This window comes from Ochotona curzoniae, unplaced genomic scaffold (genome assembly GCF_017591425.1).
Source record: "Ochotona curzoniae isolate NIBS_2020 unplaced genomic scaffold, NIBS_Ocur_1.0 scaffold_4506, whole genome shotgun sequence".
NCBI classification, from domain to species: Eukaryota; Metazoa; Chordata; class Mammalia; order Lagomorpha; family Ochotonidae; genus Ochotona; species Ochotona curzoniae.
Genome location: NW_024467119.1, coordinates 39384486 through 39408516, shown reverse-complemented (window position 1 = coordinate 39408516; position 24031 = coordinate 39384486). Strand labels below are relative to the sequence as shown.

The window sequence follows — 24031 nt, the reverse complement described above, 5'->3', positions numbered from 1 at the left end:
TAACTGTGTAATAGAGACTACCATATTCAGATAGAAAGATACAATGCAGTATGCATCGCTACTTCCAAAGATGGCCTCTCAATGAAACTGTTCAATATATCTTGACAGCAGGATGGTGGACTTTCAGCTATTGCCCATACCTACAATGTCAGGATACCTTATAGAGCAGAATGATGCACTTATGACTCTTTATGAAGACTTTACTATTGTAATGATATATAGGAAAACGAGTGGGGGGAGGGATTTGGGGAGGAAGAAAAGGAAGTCCCAGAGCCTATGGAGCCTATGGGGTTGGATCATAAAATAAATTAAAAAGAAAAAAAATGAAAAATAATGTAGTTTGTGTCATTTACCCTTAAACATTTCTCAGGCCGTATTAGTTCCTCTTCTGCACAAATTAGGGGCAGTCTCATTTTTTAAAAAGATTTATTTATTTTTATTGGAGCAGCAGATTTACAGAGAGGAAGATAAAAAGAGAAAAAGATCTTTAGTCTGCTGATTTACTTCCTAACTACTCAATGACTGGAGCTAAGCTGATCCGATGCCAGGAGCCAGGAGCTTCCTCTAGCTCATCCATGTGAGTGCAGGGTCCCTAGGCTTTGGGCTGTCCTTTACTGCTTTCCCAGGCCACAAGCAGGGAGCTGGATGGGAAGTGGAGCAGCCGGGAAATGAACTGGTGCCCAGAGAGAGGATCCTGGCACTTGCAATGCGAGGATTTAGCCACTGATCCCTAGCGTCAGGCTGAAGTCTCATGCTTAAGTTTCCATTGATGAAGAAGCTCATACAAGGTACAATAAGATAACCCCTAGGTTGAATAACTTAGAAAGTGACCTCTGACATTCTTGCTGTAACCATTAATTATGTTAAAAGGTCTCAAAATATGTAATCAATTTATCAATTGTAACAATCTAATAAATGTGTCAGTACCTTTTAATACAGACATAATAGTTTTGCTACATTGTCATCATCTTTCTGGTAGTTTCCGGTTATCTGCTTAATAAATTAATGGATATATTTTCTATTTATAAAAAAAAATAAAGTTGTCTTGATCAAAGTTAAAATCCTTGTATGTGAATGAACAGTATCTAAAAAGTGAGAAGAAGGACAACTCCGAGAGAAGTATTTGAAGCATATGTCTGATTAGGAACAAATATTCAGAGTATATTACCACGTTTCAAAATTCAATAAAAATGCATAATCCAATTGTAACAGATGAATAATTTGAATATGTATTTCTGCAAAGAGACCATTCCTATTTTCAAAAATGCCTGCAATGGGTACATGCTCATCATCAGTATTCATTAGAGAAAAAACAAAGCTTCTTCGAGATATTGCTTTACACACTGGGATTGCTAGCATAAAAAGGTCAATGATAGAAAGTATTGATTAGTAACATAAATGGGAAACCTCACAGTGGTGACAGGGACATAAAATGGATAGCTGCTTTGGAAACTAGCTTGTCAGTTTCTCAAAAAGTTAAACTGTTTTAATACGCTCTAACAACTTCATTTCTGGATATAGTTCCAATAAAATTGAGCATCTTTGCTCACAAAAACTTATACACAAAATGTTCACAGCATCATTACTCATGATATCCAAAATGCATAAGCAATAAAGTGCCCATGAATTAATGAACAAATAAGCAAAACATGGTACAGCAATGTGGCAGACTATTATTTAGTCATAGAAACAGTAAAGTGCTTTGACACACTGCAGCATAGATGGATTTTGAAATCATCATGCTTATTGAAAGAATCTCATTACCAAAAGCTACCTAGTACTTAATTTACATGATGCATTTTGGATAGGAAAACCTATGAAAACATTCACTGATGTATACAATGACTCTTTTGGAAATATGAAAGTATTCAGCACACAGGGTTTCTGTGGATTAAAAAAAACCCCTATTTATCCATTTATTTGAAAGGCAAAACAACACAGAGAAAAACAGGGACACAGATAAAAGAAAGAGGGGAGGGTAATGGACTGGGCAAGAGAAGTAAGAAGGAAGGAAGAAAAGTGATGGAAATTATTTTTAATTTTCTGAACAGGTCTTTTACACAAAGGAAGTAACCTCTCTTCTCATCCACTTCCATCCCATCTTCAGTCAACTATGAGAGTATTATTACAAATGGGACTAGTGTCACAGACAGCATACTAATTGCAGTGTTATTTTTCTTTAATATTAACATTGAAGTTCTGTCTTTTCTCTGCATATTTTTAGTACATTGGGGTCTGTATATAAACATTATGTCACACATTTAAGAACAGATTTTCGGGGACCCAGAGTGGTAGACTAGCGGCCAAAGTCCTCGCCTTGCATTCACCGGGATGTCACACAGCACTGGTTTGTGTCTGGGTTTTCCACTTCCCATCCAACTCTGTGCTTGTGGCCTGGGAAAGCAGCTGAGATGGCCCAAAGCCTTGGGACCCTACACCTGTGTGGGAGACCTGGAGAGGCTCCTGACTCCTGGCTTCAGATTAAGCTCAGCTCCAGCCATTGTGGCCACTTGGGGAGTGAAGTAGCAGGTGGAAGATCTTCCTCTCTGTCACTTCTCCTCTCTGTATATCTGACTTTCCAATAAAAATAAATAAATTTTGTTTAAAGAACAGATTTTAGGACTTAAAATGTAATTTGACAAGTACATTTTGATCAAGGGTTTACTGCTGTATCTCTTCTGACATATTACCAGGCACATAAATGATCGATTTGGATACAATGCAAGAAACAAGCCCTTGGATACCTAAAGCAAAGCATGATTTATCTTTAGCCTGATTTCCAGGAATGCTTTGGAGTGAAAATGAAATGCAAATGAAATGAAAATGAAACTGCCATGAATGGAAAATGCAGGCAATTGCTTGCTTTTAGACTCAGGAAGTTCCTCAAATTAAACTTCATGTTCCAGGCCAGGAAAAGAGGTACTGGCACCTCGTGGGCCAATGCCAGGTGAGTCTGTGATAAGGAAGCTAGGAAACAGGAAGCATATTTGTAGGCAGATATTTTATTTTGGAGGCAAATGAGTGATGACTCAAACAAAATGGCATCCCTTTGTGTTAATGATCTTCTCAGGAAAATTCAGGGACCCAGAAAATAGTAGCTGAGCGCCACAAAATAGGCCACTAAATTGATGAAGATGAAAGTGCCACAGGAATCCTATACTTCAGATCAGTTTCTTGCTCTATTTTGCTCATGACAATTTTAGCTTCCAATCAATGTGCAGACCCCTAGATGTATATATAGTCAAAAACTCCCTCAGAATCATGTTTGTTGTCAAGAATCGCAAGATACAATCAAATACAAAACAAAGGTGGGTGAGGACATTTTAACTTAAGAAAATTTGGATTTTTTTTTTAAGGTCAAAGACTAAAAGAATATACACAGATACTGTATTCCTATTAATACACTTCTATAGTAATTATGGTAAATTATAGTGAAAATTAGCAATTATTAATTATATATAATGCTACAATAATGTTATGTAATATGTATTGTAGATAATGAGTTCCAGCTATCTTAGTGTTGGAAAAAGATGTTACAAATAAGGAAGAGAATCACAGAATTAACCTTGAGGTGTTGGACAGATGCGGGAAGTATCATTACAGCTTCATGGCTTTTCCTATATCTGGAAGAAGAGCTACGGCATGCCAATGTGCAAGTTGCCTCACATACTTTGTTCTCTGGGAAAACCAAATAGAAAGGAAAGCCCATAGAGACACTGAATGGCCCCCTGATCTCTCGTATCGCAGCTTGCTGAAGCAGGCTTAGAGAAAATGAAAGAAGATATTAGAATTTTCCTCTCTCTCTCTCTTTGGTATGACAAAATAAAGAAGTTATTCAAAAAGAAAGGGCCATGTTGAAAGGACACAAACACAAACCCCGAGGAGGCTCCTGAGGTGACCAAACCGGTAGCAATGTATTCAAGGAGATGAGGGTGAGTACAACAGTATGTATTCTGTAGTCCATGTTGACATAACTAAATAATCAGAGCGATAAATAAGTGGTGAAGACGAGGAAATAAACAGTATTCTAACTCATCTATGTGGAAACTATGAAGGAAATACAAGAACAAATAAACAAACAATTTAGCATAATCATTGCCAACAAGATCCACAGATGGCTACCAAATTAACAGGTGAAAATGGGAGGAGAAACAAGCTATTGTACAAATCTCAAGGAATATTACCTAACGTTTAACAGTGGAGCAAGCTAGAAAGCTATAATTAACATCTCACCACTCATTACAACTCAGGTGACAGCCAAAAAAGTAGAGAATCTTTAGAAACGTGATTTCTGATTTCACTCCACTACTCTTTCAGGGAAATGTAGATGAGCAAAGTTAATGATAACAAAGTAGATATAGTCTTATCCATAATTAACATGGGTCATGATATTTCTGTTGAAGTAAATTTCTTTCTGTCATTTTTGCCTCACTTTAACTTTGCGTGCTGATGAGTAGTGCAAATTCTGGAGCGATTTGTATCACCAAATTTCATTTTAATTGGCAATGTTATAGAAATGTGAAACGTCCTATCTCATATGAGCTTCTCCAAGGTATGTAGAGTACTGTTCTTGCACTGAAATACCTGTTTGACCCTGCTTTATTTTACCATGCTTTTTGTCTTCTCTCTCCTGCACTAGCACAATGCTCCTTAGCTAATTATTCATTTTCCTGGAATCAAATCCTTTGATACTTTTCATTTCCTACAGATCAATGAATGATATCCAAGAATTTTCATAATCTAGTCTTCACCTGCATCTCAAATTTCACCTAAGATTATCTTTTGTGTGTGGTGCTGGTTCAAATGCACACGTATTGTACTCTCATCCCCTGTGCATGTATCTTTTGCTTGAATAGTTTTCTCTAGGACCGCACGATGGCCACTTGCTGATGTTCTAATTGTCTTTTTATCTCAGCTCAAATGTTTTCTGTGACACCCTCTCTTCTATTCTCATCGAGTTTGAATGGATTCCTTCCCTATGTTTTACTTACACAACTCTTACAGTACGCATTATGAAAGATTTTATTTTGTTGTCTGAATACTTGCCTTTATAGATTATGAATTCTTTGAAGGCAAGTTCCACATCTTACTCATGCTGATTGACCTCCACTTTTCTATATTTAATAGGGATTTAATAATTGTTTATATGACTGACTTAATAAATAGCAACATGTAATAATGCAGGGTCAGTTCAGAGATTTAGGCAAATTGATGAATCCTGCTGGTGTTTGGATGAGACTAATCCTCCATCCTTGAAACTATCTTTTGCAATGAGGATATCAAGTATGGGTACTTTGAGGTGATGGCTTTAACCCCAAGCATTTCCACACATTTCCAAAGGCTTGCTACCTCCACAAAGGGTGCAATCACTCTCATGGCAAGCAATTATCAGCTTATTCCCTTCATGAGTTTCAAACGAAATCCAATAGATCTCTCGTGATCTTTGAGTTGAAAGTGTGGGATGGAAAATGTCAAGTACTAAAACACTTTCTCTCAATTCAATAGGTCAATTTCTTGGCTTTCTCTCCCAATTTCCCTCCCATAACTCAATTCTGCTGTTGCTTTTTGTTCCATAAGAGCTATTATCCAGTTCCTATACTACCAATTCCTGCTGTTAAAGAAACTGACTCAACATTGATAGCATACCCTTTCCTCCCTGATATTGTATTGATTAAAATCCTACCATATTCTTATTAAAGCAAAGATTTTGGAATGTGCTAAAGGCCAAATAATAGTTCTAAATTCTTAAATATTATTTATATTGTTAGAAAGTTGTATCTAGGCTCAGTTTTGTAGTCTAGTAGGAAAAACTGCCATCTGAGGGGCTGGCTTCCTTTACCGGAGCTGGTTACTCCAACGGCCTGGAGAAAGCAGAAGAAATGGCTCAAGTAATTGGGTCCTTGCTATCATGTGGGAGAGTTGAATAACACTCCTAAACTAAGCCTGGCTCAGCTCTGAAAATTGCAACAATTTGTGGGAGGAGTATGAACTGGTAGAAGGAAGATCTCTCTCTCTGTGCTTCCCCCTCTCTCTGTAATGGTGACTTTCAAATAAATTAAATAATTTAAAAAAAGAAAGTTCATTCCATTCTGACACCTGTTACATGCTAAACATGTCTTTCTGGTCCCCTCTCCCAAATTCACAGACTGAAGTCCTAGCATATGTGTTGAGTGTGTATAAGGATTGGACCTTTAGGGACGAAGTAGTAGTTCAAAGAAGTCCTGAGAGTAAAACTGCGATCTGACAAAAATAGTGTCCTCAAAAGAAGACAGATAATTGATATTTTCTCTCTTTTTCTCCTTGTTCCCACATATACACCCATGAAGACATCTGTCTACAAGCCACAAAAAGAAACTTCAGGATGCACTGTGACTTATTGAAGTTTCTTCGAGTTCCCAGCCTGTAGGCATGACATAGCGAATGCTTGAGGTTTAAACCTTTTTGTCTATGTTACTAGGTTAGGTTAGCCAGAGCAGGCTATTAATCCTCAGCTTCAGGATTGGGATGGCTGATGAGCTTCGGAATGAGTTTCTGTTGATCAACATGAAATATTACAGAACGGACCGTATTTTTTACAAGCAAAAGCTAAAGCATTTTTCATTGTTACCCAAAGCCTACTTATTTGAAGTCACTTTATGCTCTAAGTGTCTCTGTAAGTCCATAAAATCCAAAAAAAATCCATGATCCATAAAATGATTCTTTCCAGACTTCTTCCATGGCATGACTCTTTGTTGTGCTTCAGTTTTCTGATGCTGATATTTTTCTGCCATATACAACTAATTGTGCTAAGTGTTTTGGTTTGTAAAGCTTGAGACTGGGATAGATAAAACCTCACTCCTGTGGGAATTTGCCATGCTATTTTTCATCTCCATTCTAACTCATACCTGAAAGCTCATTCAAGGAGTTAGAAGGGAAGCAGAAATGCTCAACGAATGGAGTCAAGGAGTGTGAGGTGGTTTTTCAGATGGCATCCATGAGTCTATGCTACTACTGGCCAAGACTAGGTTGAGTGTGCTGAGAAACATACTTAACAACAAGTAGGAAGTAATTCCTGTATGGCTCTTATGACTGAGTGGGTCCTACAAGATGCAGATTGCATGGGGATCTGACAAAAGAAAAATGTACCAGTGTCCTGAAAATGGAAGTAGAAGTCAAAAGGGTAAGACAGGATAATCTGTTGAAGAGGAGGTTGTGACACAGGTTATGCTCCATGGGAGACATTCACAAGAGACCATTATTCAGTAGAAAACTTTGCTGACCATAAAAAGGAGCGAGGGGGGAAGCAAAAATATGAGACCAGACTTAAAAGAACCAAGGGACCTTAGCTACCAGATAGTTAATGACTCTGTTGGTGTCATAGGTCATGGCCCACAAAATATGTCCATGGTGTTTCACATGACGGTATAAATCCGAAGTTCCCTATAACCATCAATAAATAACATAAATCTGTCCTCACTGCACTATGCCTTCCTGAGTCAACCACAGACCCACCCATGGAGTTTTTAAATGACCACATGCTTGGATCAACATGCCGTCATCTTACTGTGATCCCAAAGAAGTTGAGGGAAAGGAGTAGTTGGATCATTTATTTTGATCACTACATAAGTAAAACAGCACTGACTGGAGTACTTTATACACGTACAACAGCATCCCGCCTCTTAACAAATTCATAATGTAAAAATTTACATTTCTTTTTCATCCCCTTACTTTTCTCCTATAGGACCTCACAAAACTTCTCCCACTGCCTGCTGCATTCTTTGAGCATAGAAGAGAAAATCTCCAACGTGTTCTGTAACAGAAGATAGATACGTTGGCATTGTTAGATCTTTGATCTCCCAGCTGTTGTTATGATTCTCATGCCATGCCTCATTGACAACCCCACATCTCTTCCCACTCTCAGAAATACATTCAATCTGCTTCATTGCCTTGAAGCCTACACAGGTGGACTCTATTCTGCCTTAAACATGTCAGTCATTTCACAGTCTTCTCAGTACTCATGTTTAAATATAGCTTGTTTATGTTCCTAACTGCATTTTTGCTTTTATTTTCCTTAAGCTGTGCTCTTACAAATTGTGTGGATGTTTGCTTTTCCTTCGCTAACCATGGAAATAACAGTGACAAAAACAACACTGTCCTTTGTCATTATCTAACTTGTGACTCCCTCCCCGCCCGCACCCCTTCCCATTGTTACCCATCATGAAAACAAACATTACTTTGTTGAGATCTCACGATAATCGTGAGTTAGGTATTTTAAAGTCTGTTTTTCTTGAGAATTCACATATGAGTACATGCACATCATAAAATATTTAAAGAATAAGAACGGTGTGTAATAGAACAGTACTCCCTCCCATTCTCTTTTGCATTGTTACCATTGACAATGATGAGATGTGTTTCCTTCAAGATCCTCGGAATGACCGTATGTGCATGTCCATACGTGATTTTCTTTCTCGGTTAACAATATAACTGATGGCTATAAGGAGGAAAGTATAGTTATCCCATGTTACAGGTAAGGAAAATGAGGGTTGGATGAAGGGATAGTGGTTCCCATAACGCGAAAGACGCCTTGTAGACAGTGTAATCTTTCTGCTTTTTGTGTAAGGCCCATACCCTCTTACCTCTGCTTGCATAGCTGCAGAAGCTCCATGCTTTCCTTGCCTTCACATCCTTGAACTTGGTCTAGATCCCGTTTGGGTCCATGTGCCTGAGTTTCAGTAGCTTACTTAAGACCTGCCATCTTTGCCACACTTTGACTTTGCTTTCCCTTGTTTAGTTGATGCAGCCCCTACCTGAAGGGACTCAAACACCTTCTATCTGTCAGTGAGCTTCCTGATGCCTCTTGCCTACTTCTGCAGATGCTACATTTCACTGACTTGAAGTTCGTTTATGGGGCTTATCTTTTATGATCTTACTTATTTTCTACAGTCCTAGAAGTCATGTTGAATTTCCCCCTGGTGCTTGTAGTTGAATCATCTGTTCTTATCTCGCCTCAATTTTCTTTTTCTCTGTCATTACTTCATAGATTGGACTGAATTCCAGATCCCTTACACTATTCTTGATTTCAGCCAGGTCCTATCTGCTTATTCTTCAGGAAAAATATAACTTGTCATGGTTTTAGCCAAGCAAAGGATCCATCCTTTCCATAAAATGAGATCATGGTGCATTCTATTGAGAGAAAATAATATAATCAGATCTTTGGAGAAATGTGGAGCAGATAAAGTGAATCAATTATTAACATTTTAATGTTCTTTAGCATTCATAGAATAATTATTGTACTTCTGGCAGTCAAGTCACCTTTCCCCTACCATCCTTAGATTGATAATCTTTTAAAATTTTGTTGATAGTTTCTTTGATGATTAGTAATATTTCTTTTAAAAAGACTTTTTTGTGTTACTTGTAAAGTCAGAGTTACAGAGAAAAAGAAAGAAAGAAAGAAAGAAAGAAAGAAAGAAAGAAAGAAAGAAAGAAAGAATTAAGAAAGAAAGAAAGAAAGAGAAAGATAGATAGATAAATAGATAGGCCTTCTATCCACTGGTTCTCTCCCCAAATGGTTGCAGGGGCCAGAGCTGGAGTATTTTAAAGGTGGGAGCCAGAAAACTGTATCTCCCATGTGTGTTCAGTAGCCACAGACTTGGGACATCCACTGTGCTTTCCCAGGCCTAAAACAGGAAGTAGAACAGATGGGACTGGCATTGGCAGGTGAAGGATTAGCCTGTTACACCATCAAGCCTTCCAAATATTTCTTGTTTTAAAAAGCAACTGTCCTAGCTAAAGATGATTGTTTTATTTTGGAACTTAAAGCACTTAGGAGACATTCCTAGTCTAGTGAATAGTCTTCATTTCTCAGGAACTCCTACTGGTTTTGATCCCCTGAATTCCTCATTTGTGATGTTCTGATTTCCTCATCACACAGAATGAGTATGATGAGGTATGCCTCTCCTACTGCATATTGGTCATCTCTAAGAAAACCCATGGACCTCCCAGTCCTCAATTGGTCCTTCTTGCATCCCGATGTGGCATGCTTTTCTTTTCAGCACTGTTTCTAGTACAGTATTCCTGTAATTATAATCTAGAATTAAAAACATATTTTATTAGAATTGGGTTTATATAGGTAAGGATTGCTTGCTCTTTTATTTGACCAGGCTGTGCTACCATGAAGATATTAGATGTCAGGCAAATTCCAGTTTCTGGGCATCATTTGCAGTTCAAATAATCATTTTTATGAACAAGTCAAAAGCTTTGACTTCAGACTGCACTCTCCAGGGCACTGATCTACAACATCATCCCCCAGGAATCAAACTTTATTGTGCAATCCAATCCTTGCAATTCTCTTTCTTGTTAAGACCTTTGCACACATTTTGTGTTGTTAAATCTTCCAACACTCTACTCACTCCCATAACAGCTTTAATTTTTTTCTCCCTAAATTGATACAATAGTGACTGCCTACAGTATATGTCATCTTTAATTCTATTAGCATAATTTGTACCTTTGTAGAATCTGCACAAGGATACAAACACTGAGTGGGTCAACTGTAGAAAGGCAGAGGAACAGGTACACAGTACAGTGGCTGAGAAACAACTTGACATAACTACTTGTTTTATCAAGTGGCTGATTTGAGTTTTGGCTCTGTTCCTTATTCCAGTGATAGCTCAAGTTGTGAGGTCCTTGTCTTCCTTATGGGAAAGCTGGATTAAATTTCAGTCTCTCATTTTGACTTGCTCCATGATTCTCTCTCTCTTGGCTCTCTACCATTCAAATTAAAAAAATAATAATAAATGAATCTACTCACTGTGATGTTTTGTCTGATAAGCCAATAAAGGCTGGAATTAGTCCTTACCTCTGTCCTCACTCAGCCAGGTGCCTTAGTGCAGTTTATATACTGCATCATGATGCATTAGGGCAATATAGCAGCCTTATGCAACCTGTCATCCATAGCCAATTTGGTTGACCTGAATGATGAAGAATATTTATACAAATCCCTACAATCTTCAATCGGCTTATTGAAATCCAATGCATGTTTCACGGACCAGTGGTTTCCTGCAAGAAGGCATCATTTCTCAAAATCTTCTCTGCGTTGAATAGAATGTACCTGATATTTTATACAATTTAATTATCCGTGATGATCTATCACAATTACAGAGGATTTGCTGTGTTGTTTTTATCTGTCCTGATTGTAAGATGGTCTTAAGATTGAGATTGAAAGCATGCCTTGGACCCTTTCTCTAGTCAACGTTGCATATAAAGTAAATACAGTCATTATTTCATCAAGTTCATTTTTCATTGGTTTGTGTACCATTTACAAAGAAAAAACCCTGAGAATGTAACTATAATTTAGAATTTTCACTTGAAATTTATTCACATCTTGATCATACAACTTGCATATAAATACGAAATAGAATATACAAACTAAATATATTGGTTGAAATAGTCCTAAAACTTCTGTACAGTTTCTAAATATTCTGAATAATTTCTCAGCTCAGTTACTGACATTTGTCATGTCCAATAATATCACTCTGTGCCATCAAGAGCTACAGCAGTAAGGCATTTCTTTTAATTGTACTGATCTTGCATGCTTTAATATGAAGTCTTTCTTTTACCAGAAAAAGTCAACTAAACTCAACATCCACCATTTTTATTAATCCTTGAGAAGCTCTCACAGTGCTTTTCTGACCAGACGTCAGAGAACTATAGTTGTCCAGCTATGCTCCCAGAATATCAACCATAAATGTGCATGAGTAATTATGTTATTAATTAACATATGTTAATTATGTTAATTATGTTATTACTGACACTCAGCTAACTGCAACAATACAACTCTATTTTTTCTCTGACTCATCCCTATTTTGAAGGGTTAGAAAGTAGAATAATATGTCTTATAGCGATAACATATATATTTGGTAAGTTAGTTTCGTGTTCAGGGGACTAAAAGTAAATACAAAAATTTTCAGAAATGAGAAAAGTGAATGAGGCATTACCATTATGTAGACAAATCACTAAATATATGGAAAGAGTGGCGCTCTAGGTTTTGTTGTTAAATTGCTTGCAATATTTTCACTTCAAATATCTGGATTTTAGTTTCATTGTTAGAATAATGAAGACATTGACCTAAATGATTTCTGAAGCTCTCCAACACTAACAGTCAAGGCATTCAAAGCAATAAGATCAAAGCTTGAAATGATTAACCTAGATTCTTACTCAAGAGAAAAATCAGTTGATCTCCACTCTGGCCTACAGATTTAACTTATTTAATAAAATATAGCAGGAGCTCTATGTAGTGAAGACCCAACTCATGGGGGAGGATAGCATACCTTCTCTGATCCATTTTCGGAGAAATTGTATGCAATCTCTGTTCAGAGTGGAGGAAAAAAAGTAATGAAGAAGAGTAACAAGCAAATTCAAGTGTATGAAAAGAACTAGACCCTTGGAGATATCAATATTTTTCCTCCTTCAACATTGAAAAGGAATCAAAGATATTCTGGTAGAAGGAAATTAAATTGCAAAATGGTTAATTTTCCCCAGATGCAAATCTGGTGAGGGATGCATATGTAGAGCCTGAAATATACACAGCAGATCCAGGTGATTCAGTCAATTTACTAAAGATCATATTTTAATTAAATGCAACAGCAGACAGAAAAGATAAATGTTATCTTGCTTTTAAAATATACAGAGAAATCACTGTAGCTATGGCAGGAAAGTAATATGCTTTCTTACTCTGCAGTCAAAGCAAGTTATATATATATTACATAGAAAAAGATTTATTCTTTATTATTATGATCCTTTTGCCTCTTTACTTTGAATTGGTAGTCCCATAAAAGCAGCTTTTATTTTTTAAGTATATAATGTTCAAAGAAATATGTTTTTAAAAATGAAGTAGAGCTGTTAGGGGAATTTAATGTCATGTTACCCTTTTTCTTTTGCACTAAGTAAACAAGCAGTTGCAAATCTTTGTGTGATTTATGCATGCAGTTTGGGACTCTCTTGTTTAAATCTACAAGTTAGGATTTGCAATGATGCATGGTTTATTTCACCGAAGGAGGAAAAATAGGTAATCTGAAAAGGCAGGACAATTCTTACTAAAAATGTCAAGCTTTAACATTAAGCATTTTAGTTCCCCAAATTTCAGCCTTCTAGGTCAGAACTTAAGTGCCTTAGCTTGTTAGATGCAGAAACAGAAACACATCGCTTCAGTGCCTTTAGCAGTTTAATGAAAATGAGGCAGAAAGAACACGGGTTTCACTGAAACCAGGATCAGTTTCTGGTTCAGCTCTCACACAGAGAGTGTTGTTGTTAAGTTTGTTGTTCTCCTCTTTTGGCTTTTGGTTTACTCATATTTATGGTGCAAAGGCGCTGCCACAAAAGACTCTCTGTGTGGCTTCGATTTGACAATAGACGAGGAACATGCTTTTCTCACTAATTATCAACTCCTATAAGAAACTGATGGGCTCATCAAAACTCTACAAATCTAGTCACTGAATCAGTTTTGTGAGGAGACAGAAATAAAACAGATATATTTTATGGCTAAACATATGATAAATTTAGTTGTAAGTTGGATGTTCCTAATCCTAAGGAAAAAAGTTAATATATATAGTTTTTCTCTGAACATCATGGGCACAGTGTGATTCCAGAGATCATGAATGAAAGAGGATACATCATATACAATATCCATTTGAGTAATTTTAAAAGCACATATGATTGAACATTTTATAGTCACATCACCAGGATGCATAAGGTATATTAGTCTGAAGAACAACTGGTTTGCATGCACATACATCCCCTGATCATAATCATTTGCACCCACGTAGTAAAACCACAGCTACCAAGAACTTCTGTTTTCTCTTTCTGAAATTATAAGGAGAGAAAGTTACTTTTGAGTTAAGCACCCCAGGCTACATTCAGCATCTGAGAATGTTAGTAATATATATTTTTATTGTGCTGACAGACACCAATACTAATAAATCTGGTATTCAGCCTAAGTCATAACAAAGTTCAATCTTACTTTGAAAAGTACTGTGGACCCTGGTCTTAGTATATTTCTTTCCCTTTGCCTTGTAAAAGGCAGAACCTCTGGTAATATTAGGAAACTGTACCTCCAGGGTAGATATTTTCTACATTTGACTCCTGTGTGGTTCTTGCTGAAGGCTTAAATGTCCCTGCTTGCAGGCTGTCGAAGAGCTGAGGTGCCATTTATAATGTATTTACCAGAAGAGTTCTGAAAAACAAGCCATTTTTCAGCTACCTTGATATGGTTCTCTTAATCAAAGATTTATTGGAAGAGTTTGGAAATAGTCAGACAAATATTCTCCCTACCTGTGAGATGGGAGGTGTAAGCAGTGCTCTGTGGGAGATTTATGCTGAATTGCTTTATGCCATCTTGCATTTGATTAACTTTTATCAACCAGAACAAAAAAATCCTTTCCCAATGCATCATTTATATGAACTTTATAAATGAACCATCTATCTATTGCTAGCATAATTCACTGTGATATATTCATTTTTAAAGCCTCCAAAAGCATAAGTAATTAGCACAGAAGATTTTTTTCCCATGGGATATCTGCAAAAATTTTGTCTTTGAAGAATCTGAGTGTATTGCTATGCATTCTGAAATTGTGAAGGATTGATGTCAAACTATAAGCCTTCCTGAGAACAGGTAGAAGTAACTAGTCCCACCTTTTAAAAAAAGATTATTTTTATTGCAAAGTCAGATATACAGAGAGGAGGAGAGACACAGAAGAAGATCTTTCATTCGATGATTCACTCCCCAAGTGACTGCAACAGCCGGTGCTGTGCAGAGCTGAAGCCAGGAGCCAGGAACTTCTCCAGATATCCCATGCGGGTGCAGGGTTCCAAGGCTTTGGGCCATCCTCAACTGCTTTCCCAGGCCATAAGCAGAGAGCTACTTGGGAAATAGAGCTGCTGGGATTAGAACCGGGGACCATATGGGATCCTGGTGCATTCAAGGAGAGGACTTTAGCCACTAGGCCACTGCACCAGGCCCAACTAGTATTATTCTACCATCTTCTCAGTGTTACAAATGGTATTTAACCAAAGCAAACCCAGTCCAAGTTTACGACCACATTTAGAATTCAGGATGAGTCTCATAGTTTTTAAAAGACCACATGCAGGTCTGCCTGTCATTTGTACATACTGTATTTTATCCTTCTAAGACTTAGGCAAATATGACATTTTTAGGTTTGACTGGCAAGACTTAACTAAATTGAACTCACTGGCTTGAATCACAAATTAATTCCACCAAGAAAGGCACCTTTTAATAAATTAACATATTCTTCCTTGTGAATGTAAAATATCAACTGTCTCTAGAATATATTAATTTTACTTCTTCAACCATATCTTCATAATGAAAATACTAAGGTCGATGTTTCTTTTGTGGTAGAAATAGCGTAAATCATTTATGAAAACAAAGTAGAAGTGGTTTCTAGAACTGGTTCAAATGTCTGTAAATGATTGATTGGTGTTTCCAACCTTCTTGATATTTCTGTGGGCAAAAATAAGTTTCAGGTGATTATGTAAAAGAAAATTGCACGCAATAGCGCTTTTTGCCATTTTTCCAGGTTCATGACCTGCTCTCCTCTTCCCTCTGCATGTCAGGTGAGCCTATGGACTCTTGTGCCCTGAATGATCCCTGCTCTTAGGATTCTGTTTCTTTATTGTTAGCACCCTGCCAGATACATCAGATACATCTGATACATCTGACCTATTACCTAGCATGGGCAACCTTGGGAAGGTCACCTAACATTTTCTTCTTCTTCTTCTTTTTTACTTTTAAAAAACTTACTTAAAATTTTAATTAGTCTCCCACAGTTTTGGTTAAGATGGCAGTGGCCAGGGTCCTGGGGAGTAGCCGCAGATGTTGCTGCTGCGTTAAATGAAGTCCGACCATTTTGCGGGAAGGAACTGGCCTCGCAAGCAGCCACCAGCAACTCAGGCTGTACCCTGGATGATGGTTGCACATGGATTCTTCTGGTTCATTGAATTATTTCTTTGTTACCTTCACTAATTTCAGCTGTCATTTCTTTTGCTTGAAAAAGTAGAACTCACTAACTGGGATGAATCTGAAAATAATTTGGAAGAAAGGAGGCATGCCAGTGACTTGAATTCTGCAATGAATTGCCATTACCTCTTGTCTACAAGGCTACTATGCCTCTCAAGCCAAGTAGTATTAAAAAACAGTATTCTTGGAGAATCAAGATATTGGAATAGCGTAAGGACACGTTTAAACAGACAGAGAAATATTAGCCAGTTTGAAGAAGAGAGGGCACATTCCAGGAAATAGGAGAGGACAGAACAACAGCAGAGGGGTACTTGGAGACTGCCAGACACAGGAAAGCAGCAAAAACAATGGTATGGTGTTGCAGTGACTGATACTCCAACGGCATTCAGCTAACAGTGATCTGAGCCTCACCAGCAGCTGGAACTCCACCTGAAACCAGGTGGGAAGGAACATCTACCGGGAACTCTAGAGGTGAACCCAGACAAAGAACTGTTCATCCTGTTGGTTGGTTTGATTTGACCAAGACCAAAGACAAAGCCGCAAGTCCCAGATGGTGTGGGAACAGGGTGGATTTCATACACCAGTCCACCTCCTAGAGCTGAATTAGGCACCATTTCATTTAAGGAGGCAAGGGATATGGGGCAGGACTGGGTGTGTACTGAGCTGGGAGTGATCTCATTTCTGACTCAGCGGATTGCAACAATGTAGTATCCAACAGGTTCGACCCAAGACAGGTCTGGGTAGGGCTCAGAACTGACAGACAGCAGATCAAGAACTCTAGTAGTGGCACATCAGGCACCATTTCTTACAGTGTGGCAAAGAATTTAATACTGCAGGGGACAACATCAAGCTGTGCATGCACTGAGCTTGGCGAGAAGTCAGCAAGCTCAATGCATTACACTGGTCCCTATGCAAAATAATATTGACTATGGCATCATATGGGTCAAAATAGGTTCGTATGACACTCACACCTAATGGACAACAGGTTCCAGCAAGATCAGACCCACAGCAATCTAGCTATATAGGACATCTGGTGTCTCCCTAATCCTGGGACCTACTCCAACCAGAAGTGGGAGAAAGGTTGTACAGACAAAGGTGAAAAAGGTGCAGCCTCCGTATGGTATCACAGGAGCTGGAGCCTGCTAAGCCAGGAGATGGGGCTATGAAGACCATGGTGGAAATCTAACATAAGAACCCAGATCTGGAATTTGCTGGAAGGAGTGGTACAAGTGACTGCAAACAAATAGCTGTGTACTAATTGCAATAAGTAAAATCGAACTGTAGATCTGTGGGTGATGTAGTTTAAAAATCCTGTCCCAAGGAGAAGACTCTGCTAACCAGAAGTATGACCAAGAGCAAAAGAAGAGACAGAGGCCCAATGAATATCACTGAAGCCTCCACTGCAAAGGAGCAAAAAACCTTTGCCAACCTCAGAATCAACTGAGGAAGACATAGAGAAAATGGGGGATACAGAATTCAAAACACTTGATATAAAACTTCTTATCAACAATGAGAAGCACATAAAGCAGGCAGTGAAGGAATTTAAGAAATATGACACACTGGAAATGAGTGAAATGAAAACTGATATATCAGAAATGAAGAATACAGTGGAGCAAATTAAAAGGACAGTGGAGAGTCTCCAAAACAGAATGAAGCAAGCAAAAGAAAGAATCTCAGAATTGGAAGACATTTCCTGTCACCAGGGGGGAAAAAAAAAGCTGGAAGCAGAGCTGGATCAGGCAAAAAAAAAAAAAAAAAGTACTCAAGAATTGAAAGACACTATTAAGAGGCCAAATATAAGAGTTATGGGAGTCCCAGAAGGTGCAGAAAGAGAAGCCGAATTTGCAAGTGTATGTAATGAAATAATCAAGGAAAAATTTCCTAATCTGGAGGAAGAATTGGGGAACAAGATCCAGGAGGGGCACAGAACTCCTAACAGGCTTGATCGAAAGTGATCTTCACCAAGACACATGATTATCAAGCTCTCTTCAATTGAACATAAGGAAAAGATCCTTAAAGGTGCAGGTGAAAAAAATCAACTGACATATAAAAGAATGCCAATTAAATTCAGAGGAGACCTCTCACAGGAGTCTCTACAGGCCAGAGGAGAATTGAGTGACACATTTTATATTCTAAAAGAAAAAAAATTTGTTGGCCCAGGATATCACACCAGCAAAGCTTTCTTTTGTCTTTGAAAATAAAATAAATTCTTCCAGAGTAAAGAAAAGTTAAAAGAATATGCCTGTTCCAACCCTGCCCTACAAATGATATTTCAAGATGTTCTCTTGACAGAGAAGAGGAATGGCACCCACTAAAACCAAAGGCAAATGGGAAGAACATCCCAGTAAAATGACAATAGAAGACTAAAGCAATGAACAACCCATTCCTAAAATGACAGGACCAAAGTACCATCTGTACATATTAAACTCTTAAATGTAAATGGCTTAAATTCATCAATCAAATGTAATAGATTAGTAGACTGGATTAAAAAACAAAACCCATCTATTTGTTGCCTATAGGAGACATATATCACCAACAAAGATCAACGGAAACTGTATCTCATGGATTTTGATGTTTTTTTATTTGTTAGTTTCATCTCTTTAAAAACATTTTGTTGTAATCAAATTCTTCAATGACTCATAGATCATACAGTGGCATCATTCTCTTCAAAAGGTTCTTGATTTTTGTTTTCATTACTTCAGCGACACATTAGTCATTCAGTAGCTTGTTTTTTTTTTTTAACTTCTTGGCGTTGTTAATTTTTTTTTTTCTTCTTGTTTATGTTTTGTGGCTTTTCATTTAAGGGGATGTATACTAACTGTGTAATGCAGACTCTCATATTCAGATGTGAGGATACAATGTAGTATGCATCTCTAGTTCCAGATCAAAGATGGAGTCCCAAATGATACTGTTTACAATATCTTGACAATAGGGTACTGGATTCTCTGCCTTTGTTCATGCCCACAATGATGGACATATGTCTGTATATGAAGAACTATACTATAGGAATGATATAGAGGAAATCAGTGATTTGGGAGGAAATTGGAGAGGCGATAAGGGAAATCTCAGGGCATATGGAACTGTATCATTAAATGATTTTATAAAAAGTGTTCTCAATACTGAAAGGATAGATTAAAACTGTCAATAACAGTTTTCCATGGAATCACTTCAGTTTGTTCTCTGAGAAGTTTGTGAGATGGGCCTGACGTGGTAGGCTGGTGGCTAAGGTCATTGCCTTGCATACACTGGGATCCCATATGGGTACCAGCACTAATTCTGGCAGCCTTGCTTCCATCCAGTCGAGGATGGCCCAAAGGCTTGGGATCTTGGCACCCTTGTGGGAGACCTGGAGGAGGCTCCTGGCTCCTGGCTCCTGGCTTTGGATAGGCTCAGCTCCAGTCATTGTGACCACTTGTGGAGTGAATCATTGGATGGAAAATCTTCCTCTCTGTCTCTCTTCCTCTCTGTGTATCTGTCTTTCCAATAAAAATAAATCAAATCTTAAAAACAGTTTGTGAGATTTCAGAAGAAATTAAACACATAACACAGCTGGGATCTCTATGGTTTCTTTGGTCTTGCCCTGAGAAAAATATTTAAATAAATTTTCGCAAAAGTGTGTGTAATTGTAGAAGTGACTCGAAAACTACAATGGACCAACTAAGGAGCATCCTGTTGTCACTGTGACTTTCTCATATTGCCTTTCTATACCACCACGATCCGCTTGTGCTGGTGATGGATGCAGGAGTGGACACTCTGTGGATGAGGATGATTGGTGTGCTGTGTAGGCGGTCAGGTGCTTTTTTGCTAGGTTGTACCTTCTGTGGCAATAACCTCTCCTGAGCTGTATTCTCTGAATATGTAAAAACAAAACTCATCTTATGGAATGTTTATGTTTCTGCTCAAGTTTTTCTCAAAGGGAAAAAGAGAGACTTTGCCAAAACACTGACTCCTAAATTTGGTCACTTGAGAATTATAATGGAAACATTTTTCCAAAGGGAGGTTTTTAATACCCACCTTGTTCCAATTAGCATCGAGTGTGATAAGATGTTGAAAGAAATTCTTTATGCAACTGAGCTTCTTCTAGGAGTTCTTAAGCCAAAAGACTCAACATTTGGGTGGTTGAAAGCCTGAGGATTTTTTTCTGAAAGTTTTGGAAGCATTTATACACACTTTGGAATCTCTGGGTCACTTTGTTCTATGGCCTCTGGTGGGGATGAGTAGGAGCCCAGACAACCTAGTTCCCAGGGATGGTCCTCAAGAGCAGCCTGAGGGCATGCACACTTTTGTCACAGACATTGCTTACAAAATGATGCTTCTACAAATTGAATCCCATATTCTGAGCCCAGGGCCCTCATAGTTGCTATTCTGCTCCAGAAATGGCATCCATGGACTTTGACACTCTGTTACAAAAGACTTTATGGCTGAAAGGCTTAACTCAGGCATTCCGAGGATTTCTTTTCTGACCTGATAATGAGCCTGCTGAAGCAGTTGACCAGTTCCACATCCTTCATCCTGCCAAGATAGACAGCTCTGTCAAAGGCCAGGTGATTCTCAAATTAAAATCTGAAGAGTTAAATGTGATTGATGGACTTACTTGCCAGCACATCGTTGTCAAAGAATGTTGCTACCTGCTTTATAAATGGGAAGTGATGCAAAGGAGTATATGCAACAGTGTAGATACAGAGAAAGGAAATGTTGGGTGATGAAGTGGACTCTTCATACCTTTTGTGTGATATTATATAATTTGCATACACTTCTTGGGAGAAGAAGAAGAAGCAGCAGACCACTTCAATGAGAAGTAGTACTTGGCTACTGCTAGAAAATCCACAAGGCAGCTTCTCAGTCAAGGCGCCCCTCAGTGTTATGATGCATTTTTGTCTGGTATACGGAAAGTGCCGTATCTGTTTCTGTGTGCCTGGTGTGGTAGAGAAGAACACAGTCAATAATGATTATATATTCATTGTGAATGAACCTGCCATTACCAAATTAGAAAACATGCTTGGAAGTAAGGTAGCAATAGGCAAATCAGACTGGTAACATTTCAACAATAATCACCAATTTTGGAAAAGTTGGTCGCATAATTATTATCATTGAAGGACTGATGATACAATGAAAGGGGAGTAAAGGAGGAGATTGTCTTCCTTCATATGATTTTGGCAACATAAATTTTCCAGAGGCAAAGAAATGATCAGTGTTATCAATCAGTGTAATCTTCCCCACCACAATGGTTCAAGGGCGTTTGTATCTAACAGCATGTATTTAAAAATAAAGCAATCCTTTAAAAACAAATAAACAAAAAATAGTGTTTGAAGTGGTTTGTAGATATAATTCCAAGAATATATGATGTTACCTCTCCCTCTCCTCCTCCTTCTGTCTTCTTTTATTTCTTTTTTTACATTTGAGATAATTACTTTTAGGCTAATAAAAGGTTTAATGTGTCACTGAATAGGGGGCTTCTATATAAAAAGACACAGAGAAGAAAGGTAGCAAAGATGCAAAAATAAGGACCAGATTTATCCTCACCTGTGACAAAGGTGAAAAACAGGAAATGGTTGAAAGCAGGAGACATGAGTGCTAGAACTCACACATCCCCGGGTCCCAGAAGACACATGGAACGAGCACTGTGATTGTGTCTATGACACTAAGTTTCTGGGTCCCAGCACAGTGAGAGAAGCTGGGACAGTCTCAGGGTATCAGAGCTGGAAATTGGGAAGGCCAGAAGCAGGCAGGGTGTGCAATTCAGCACAGAGCTGGCCCTCTGATTTTGTGGTTTAGGCATCTGTGGAATCAGTTAACTACGGATTGAAGACATTCAACAAATTGTGTGTGTGACGAACAAGTATAGCATTCTTCCTTCTCATTATTTGGTAACCAATACAGTATAACTTTCTTACTTAGAACCGCATATTATTATATATTCTGAGAAGTCTAGAGATGAATTAAGTTATCTCCTTAAAAATAGTTATCTGACGAGAGAGCGAGAGAGAGGAAGAGAGAGAGAATTTTCTACTCACTGGTTCACTCTCCAGATAGTCCAAGCTGATTCTAGAGCCAAGAACTTCACCTTCATTTTCTTACTTTTTAAAAAAGATTTATTTATTTTTATCTAAAAATCGGATTACAGAGAGGAGGAGAGACAGAGAGGAAGATCTTCTGTCCATGATTTACTCCCTAAGCTTCCAGATTGGCTGGAGCTGAGCCAGTCCAAAGCCAGGAGCAAGAAACTACAAGGGTCCCAAGGTTTTGGGCCATCCTCAACTGCTTTCCCAGGCCACAAGCAGGGAGCTGGATGGGAAGCAGGGTCGCTGGCGTTAGAACAAGTGACCATATGGGATTCCGGCATGTGCAAGGCAAGGACTTTAAATACTATCACGTTGGGCCTTAGGTCAGACCAGGAGAGTTTTCAGAGGTTGCTTCAACTCAAAAACATAGAACAGGATCCTGAGGTTCTGGTGACAAGTTTTCAGCAAAAAATCAACACACAACGTTGTTCTAAAAGTGTTTCTGTTTAAAAGATGTTTTGCTTAATATTTGTTGTTGAGTCATTAACATGCAACCTTTGGCCAATATCACTATCAATTTTGGCTGAACGAAACTTGTCTAGGACATATGTTTTCTCTAAAAGTTGCATTTCAACCTTCTTGTGCTAAATGACACTGAAAAAACACTTTGACCTTTGCTGGGGATCATTTTGGATAATGCAGTTGCCAACAAACAGTTTGAAATTGTAAAGACTTTGGTGCTAAATAGGCCATGGAAAGACTATTTGCTTACAATAAAAGAGGTATGTCAGGAAGGTACAGTGCTGTCAAACTTTGACCTTAGCTCACAACGGTACATTGATGCCTTACTCCTGCCTATAAATGACTATGAAAGCACAGGAACTATTGATTTGTATGGTAGAAATAATTAATTACTAAGTAAACAAACAAACAAATATTATCAATGGATGAATTATGAAATAACATTTGCAAATAATAAATATTGACTGTAGTTCATCAAGATCAATGGAAGATTAGATACTACTAAGGAAAAGATTAATGACCTTGAGAGAAAGAGCCTTGTTAAAAATTGAGCTCCAGATAGGTAAAATACAACAGACAGCTTCAAGCAGAATAATACAAATGCATAGGCAATAGCCAAAATAAACACATGGGAGGATGCCAAGCTAAGAAGCTTCTGTACAGGGCCCGGCGGCATGGCCTAGCGGCTAAAGTCCTCGCCTTGAATGCGCCGGGATCCCATATGGGCGCCGGTTCTAATCCCGGCAGCTCCACTTCCCATCCAGCTCCCTGCCCATGGCCTGGGAAAGCAGTCAAAGACAGCCCAAAGCCTTGGGACCCTGCACCCACGTGGGAGACCCGGAAGAAGTTCCTGGATTCTGGCTTTGCATTGGCATAGCATCGGCCGTTGTGCTCACTTGGGGAGTGAATCCTTGGATGGAAGATCTTCCTCTCTGTCTCTCCTCTCTGTATATCTGACTTTCCAAGAAATAAATAAATCTTTTAAAAAAACAGAAGCTTCTTTACAGCAAAGGAAATGATCAACATAATGAAGAAGCAACCAATGGAATGAAAGTAAATCTTTGTATACTACACAAACAACAGGGAACTAATATCCAGGATTTTATAAAGAGTTTCAGAAACACAATGAGAGGAAAACAAACAAACCTCCAAAAATAGGTGAAGAAAATGAACAGACATTTTTCAAAGAAGCAAGTCCAAGTGGCTAATGGACATATGAAAAAAAACGTTCAGGCTCCCTAACTGTCAGAGAAATACAAATGAAATACAAATGAAAACCACATTCAGGTTCGATCTAATTCTAATGAGACTGGCCTACGTTCAGAACGCTAGTAACAACACCTGCTGGCAAGGATGTGGGAAGAACATCTTCACTTTTGGTGGGAATGTATACTAGTACAATCACTATGGAATTCAGTATGGAGAGTGTTAAGAAAACTGAAAACGGATCTGCTCTATGACGCAGCCATCCTACTTGTGGGAATATATTCAAAGGAAATAA

The 24031-nt window shown here is 38.2% G+C and overlaps 1 pseudogene; it reads left to right on the top strand.

Moving 5' to 3' along the window:
• The window catches only part of LOC121147487, a 50007-nt pseudogene extending 29298 nt beyond the window's left edge, over nucleotides 1-20709 (top strand).
• Nucleotides 20710-24031: the final 3322 nt, after the last annotated feature.